This window comes from Arachis stenosperma, chromosome 3 (assembly GCF_014773155.1).
Source record: "Arachis stenosperma cultivar V10309 chromosome 3, arast.V10309.gnm1.PFL2, whole genome shotgun sequence".
Lineage (NCBI taxonomy): Eukaryota > Viridiplantae > Streptophyta > Magnoliopsida > Fabales > Fabaceae > Arachis > Arachis stenosperma.
This window is the reverse complement of record NC_080379.1, coordinates 98,544,476-98,550,475: the sequence shown is the minus strand read 5'-3', so window position 1 is coordinate 98,550,475 and position 6,000 is coordinate 98,544,476. Positions and strand designations below refer to the sequence as shown.

Here is a 6,000-nt window from a genome sequence, read left to right as displayed (position 1 = left end):
AGTGAATTTTAACTAAAAACTAATAAAAATATACTAAAAACTAACTAAATCCTACTAGAAACATACTAAAAACAATGCCAAAAAGCGTACAAATTATCCGCTCATCACAACACCAAACTTAAATTGCTGCTTGTCCTCAAGAAACTGAAAATCAAATAAGATAGAAAGAAGAGAATATACTATAGACTCCAAATTATCAATGAAACTTAGCTCCAAATTAGATGAGCGAGACTAGTAGCTTTTTGCCTCCGAACAGTTTTGGCATCTCACTTTATCCTTTGAAATTCAGAATGATTCGCTTCTTTAGGAACTCAGAATCCAGATAGTGTTATTGATTCTCCTAGTTAAGTATGATGATTCTTGAACACAGCTACTTATTGAGTCTTGGCCGTGGCCCAAAGCACTCTGTCTTCCAGTATTACCACCGGATACATACATGCCACAGACACATAATTGGGTGAACCTTTTCAGATTGTGACTCAGCTTTGCTAAAGTCCCCAATTAGAGGTGTCCAGAGTTCTTAAGCACACTCTTTTTGCCTTGGATCACAACTTTATTTCTTTCTTTTTTTTTTCTTTTTTTTTTCTTTCTCCCCCTTTTTTTTTCTTTTTCTTTTTTTTGTATTCAGTGCTTTTTCTTGCTTCAAGAATCATTTTTATGATTTTTTAGATCCTCAGTAACATGTCTCCTTTTTCATCATTCTTTCAAGAGCCAACATTCATGAACCACAAATTCAAAAGACATATGCACTGTTCAAGCATACATTCAGAAAACAAAAAGTATTGCCACCACATCAAACTAATTAAGCTAGTTTTAAAGATAAATTCGAACCCCTGTACTTCTTGTTCTTTTGTGATAAAAACAGTTTTCATTTAAGAAAGGTGATGGATTCATAGGACATTCATAACTTTAAGGCATAGACACTAAGATACTAATGATCACAAGACACAAACATAGATAAACATAAGCATAATTTTCGAAAAACAGGAAAATAAAGAACAAGGAGATTAAAGAACGAGTCCACCTTAGTGATGGCGGCTTGTTTTTCCTCTTGAAGATCTTATGGAGTGCTTGAGCTCCTCAATGTCTCTTCCTTGTCTTTGTTGCTCCCCTCTCATGACTCCTTGATCTTCTCTAATTTCATGGAGGAGGATGGAATGTTCTTGGTGCTCCACCCTTAGTTGTCCCATGTTGGAACTCAATTCTCCTAGGGAGGTGTTAATTTGCTCCCAATAGTTTTGTGGAGGAAAGTGCATCCCTTGAGGCATCTCAGGGATTTCATGATGAGTGGAATCTCTTGTTTTCTCCATCCTTTTCTTAGTGATGGGCTTGTCCTCATCAATGAGGATGTCTCCTTCTATGTCAACTCCAACTGAATAACAGAGGTGACAAATGAGGACTTGAGGTCATGCCTTCTCAGTTGAACCGGCTTCCCTCTTGAATCCCTCTTCCATTGAGCGCCCTCTTCACAAATGTCTATGAGGACTTGGTCCAAATTTTGATCAAAGTTGACCCTTCTTCATGGCCACAACTTCATAGAAGTGGTCTTGATGCACCCTTGAGATGAATCTCTCCATCTCCCATGACTCGGAGGTGGAAGCTTTTGCCTTCCCTTTCCTCTTTCTAGAGGTTTCTCCGGCCTTGGATGTCATAAATGGTTATGGAAAAACGAAAAGCAACGCTTTTACCACACCAAACTTAAAAGGTTTGCTCGTCCTCGAGCAAAAGAAGAAAGAATAGAGGAGAAGAAGAAGAAAGTGGAGGAGATGGAGGAGGTTGTGTGGTTCGGCCAAAAGGGGGAAGAAGTAGTGGTTAGGGTGTGTGAAAATGAAGGAGTGAAGATGGGTTTATATAGGGGTGAAGGAGGGGTAGGGTTCGGCCACTATGGGTGGGTTTGGGAGGGTAAGTGGTTTGAATTTGAATGGTGGGGTAGGTGGGGTTTTATGAAGGATGGATGTGAGTGGTGAAGAGAAAGATGGGATTTGATAGGTGAAGGTTTTTTGGGGAAGAGGTATTGATATGAGGTGATTGGTGAATGGGTGAAGAAGAAAGAGGGTGGTGGGGTTGGTGGGGATCCTGTGGGGTCCACAGATCCTGAGGTGTCAAGGAAAAGTCATCCCTGCACCAAATGGCATGCAAAAATGCGTTTTGAGCCAATTCTGGTGTTAAACGCCAGGCTGGTGCCCATTTCTGGCGTTTAACGCCAGGTTCTTGCCCTTTCCTGGCGTTTAACGCCAGTTTGGTGCCCCTTTCTGGCGTTAAATGCCCAGAATGGTGCCAGACTGGGCGTTAAACGCCCATCTGCTAGCCTTACTGGCGTTTAAACGCCAGTAGGTTCTTCCTCCAGGGTGTGCTGTTTTTCTTCCTGTTTTTCATTCTGTTTTTGCTTTTTCAATTGATTTTGTGACTTCTCATGATCATCAACCTACAGAAAACATAAAATAACAAATGAAAATAAATAAAATATGACATTGGGTTGCCTCCCAACAAGCGCTTCTTTAATGTCAGTAGCTTGACAGAGGGCTCTCATGGAGCCTCACAAATGCTCAGAGCAATGTTGGAACCTCCCAACACCAAACTTAGAGTTTGAATGTGGGGGTTCAACACCAAACTTAGAGTTTGGTTGTGGCCTCCCAACACCAAACTTAGAGTTTGACTGTGGGGGCTCTGTTTGACTCAGATTTGAGAGAATCTCTTCATGCTTCCTCTCCATGGTGACAGAGGGATATCCTTGAGCCTTAAACACAAAGGATTCTTCATTCACTTGAATGATCAGTTCACCTCCATCAACATCAATCACAGCCTTTGCTGTGGCTAGGAAGGGTCTGCCAAGGATGATAGATTCATCCATGCACTTCCCAGTCTCTAGGACTATGAAATCAGCAGGGATGTAATGGTCTTCAATCTTCACCAAAACATCCTCTACAAGTCCATAAGCTTGTTTTCTTGAATTGTCTGCCATCTCTAGTGAGATTCTTGCAGCTTGCACCTCAAAGATCCCTAGCTTCTCCATTACAGAGAGAGGCATGAGGTTTACACTTGACCCTAAGTCACACAGAGCCTTCTTGAAGGTCATGGTGCCTATGGTACAAGGTATGGAGAACTTCCCAGGGTCCTGCCTCTTTTGAGGTAATTTCTGCCTAGACAAGTCATCCAATTCTTTGGTGAGCAAAGGAGGTTCATCCTCCCAAGTCTCATTTCCAAATAACTTGTCATTTAGCTTCATGATTGCTCCAAGGTATTTAGCAACTTGCTCTTCAGTGACATACTCATCCTCTTCAGAGGAGGAATACTCATCAGAGCTCATGAAAGGCAGAAGCAAGTCCAATGGAATCTCTATGGTCTCATTTTGAGCCTCAGATTCCCATGGTTCCTCATTGGGGAACTCAGTGGAGGCCAGTGGACGTCCATTGAGGTCTTCCTCAATGGCGTTCACTGCCTCTCCTTCCTCTCCAAATTCGGCCATGTTGATGGCCTTGCACTCTCCTTTTGGATTTTCTTCTGTATTGCTTGGGAGAGTACTAGGAGGGAGTTCAGTAACTTTCTTGCTCAGCTGTCCCACTTGTGCCTCCAAATTCCTAATGGAGGACCTTGTTTCAGTTATGAAACTTTGAGTGGTTTTGATTAGATCAGAGACCATGGTTGCTAAGTCAGAGTGGTTCTGCTTAGAATTCTCTGTCTGTTGCTGAGAAGATGATGGAAAAGGCTTGCCATTGCTAAACCTGTTTCTTCCACCATTATTGTTGTTGAAACCTTGTTGAGGTCTCTGTTGATCCTTCCATGAGAGATTTGGATGATTTCTCCATGAAGAATTATAGGTGTTTCCATAGGGTTCTCCCATGTAATTCACCTCTTCCATTGAAGGGTTCTCAGGATCATAAGCTTCTTCTTCAGATGAAGCATCCTTAGTACTGCTTGGTGCATTTTGCATTCCAGACAGACTTTGAGAAATCAAATTGACTTGTTGAGTCAATATCTTATTCTGAGCCAGAATGGCATTCAGAGTATCAATCTCAAGAACTCCTTTCTTCTGATTTGTCCCATTGTTCACAGGGTTCCTTTCAGAAGTGTACATGAATTGGTTATTTGCAACCATTTCAATTAGTTCTTGAGCTTCTGTAGGCGTCTTCTTCAGATGAAGAGATCCTCCAACAGAGCTATCCAAAGACATCTTGGATAGTTCAGAGAGACCATCATAGAAAATACCTATGATGCTCCATTCAGAAAGCATGTCAGAAGGACATTTTCTGATCAATTGTTTGTATCTTTCCCAAGCTTCATAGAGGGATTCTCCATCCTTCTTTCTGAAGGTTTGGACTTCCACTCTAAGCTTACTCAATTTTTGAGGTGGAAAGAACTTTGCCAAGAAGGCATTGACTAGCTTTTCCCATGAGTCCAGGCTTTCTTTAGGTTGTGAGTCCAACCATGTCCTAGCACTGTCTCTTACAGCAAAAGGGAATAGCATAAGTCTGTAGACCTCAGGGTCAACCCCATTAGTCTTGACAGTGTCACAGATTTGCAAGAATTCAGCTAAGAACTGATGAGGATCTTCCAATGGATGTCCATGGAACTTGCAATTCTGTTGCATTAGAGAAACTAATTGAGGCTTAAGCTCAAAGTTGTTTGCTCCAATGGCAGGGATAGAGATGCTTCTCCCATAGAAGTCGGGAGTAGGTGCAGTAAAGTCACCCAGCACCTTCCTTGCATTGTTTGCATTGTTGTTGTTTTCGGCTGCCATGTCTTCTTCTTTGAAGATTTCTGTTAGGTCCTCTACAGAGAGTTGTGCCTTAGCTTCTCTTAGCTTTCACTTCAAGGTCCTTTCAGGTTCAGGGTCAGCTTCAACAAGAATGCTTTTGTCTTTGTTCCTGCTCATATGAAAGAGAAGAGAACAAGAAATGTGGAATCCTCTATGTCACAGTATAGAGATTCCTTGAGGTGTCAGAGAAGAAGAAAATTAGAAGGAAGAGGTAGAAGAATTCGAACTTGATCAGATAGAGTTCGAATTGTGCATTGAGAAGGAGTGGTACTCCATAAATAGAAGGATGTGAGAAGAGAGGAAGAAATTTTCGAAAATTATGTGAAAGATTTTGAAAACATTTTGAAAAACTTTAATTGATTTTCGAAAACCAGGAGTGGGAAAGAAATCAAGTAATTTTTGAAAAAGATTTTGAAATTAGAATTTAAAAAGATATGATTAAAAAGATATGATTTGAAAACAATTTAAAAAGATTTGATTTTTAAAAATTAATGACTTGCCTAACAAGAAAAGATATGATTCAAACATTAAACCTTTCTCAACAGAAAAGGCAACATACTTGAATTGTTCAATCAAATCATTAATTGTTAGCAAGTATCTTTGAAAAAGGAAAGAAATTGATTTTGAAAAAGATTTGATTGAAAAGATATGATTTGAAAAAGATTTGATTTTGAAAAACTTTGAAAACTTGAAAAAAAATCTGAATTAAAAACAGAATCTTCCCTCTTGTGCCATCCTGGCGTTAAACGCCCAGAATGGTGCACATTCTGGCGTTTAACGCCCAATGCACTACCTTTTTGGGCGTTAAACGCCCAACCAGGCACCCTGGCTGGCGTTTAAACGCTAGTCTGTCCTTCTTCACTGGGCGTTTTGAATGCCCAGCTTTTTCTGTGTAATTCCTCTAATGCATGTTTTGAATCTTCAGTTCCCTGTACTATTGACTTGAAAATAGAACCAAGATCAAATAAACAATGCATGCAAGACACCAAACCTAAAATTAGACACTAGACTCAAACAAGAAACATAAAATATTTTTGGTTTTTATGATTTTGAAAATTTTTTTTTGGATTTTTCGAAAATTATATGGAAATAGAAAATAAAAGTTTCAAAATTCTCAATTTGGATTCCAGGAATCATTGTAATGCTAGTCTAAGACTCTGGTCCAGGAATTAGACATGGCTTCATAGCCAGCCAAGCTTTCAAAGAAAGCTTCGGTCCAAAACACTAGACATGGCCAATGGCTA

General features: G+C 40.1%; 1 non-coding gene across 1 annotated transcript; it reads left to right on the top strand.

The window, feature by feature from the left end:
- Positions 1 to 4,225: 4,225 nt before the first annotated feature.
- LOC130972197 (small nucleolar RNA R71) lies at positions 4,226 to 4,333 on the top strand. Its single transcript, XR_009083391.1, has one exon. It is a non-coding gene; the product is annotated as a small nucleolar RNA R71 (small nucleolar RNA).
- Positions 4,334 to 6,000: the final 1,667 nt, after the last annotated feature.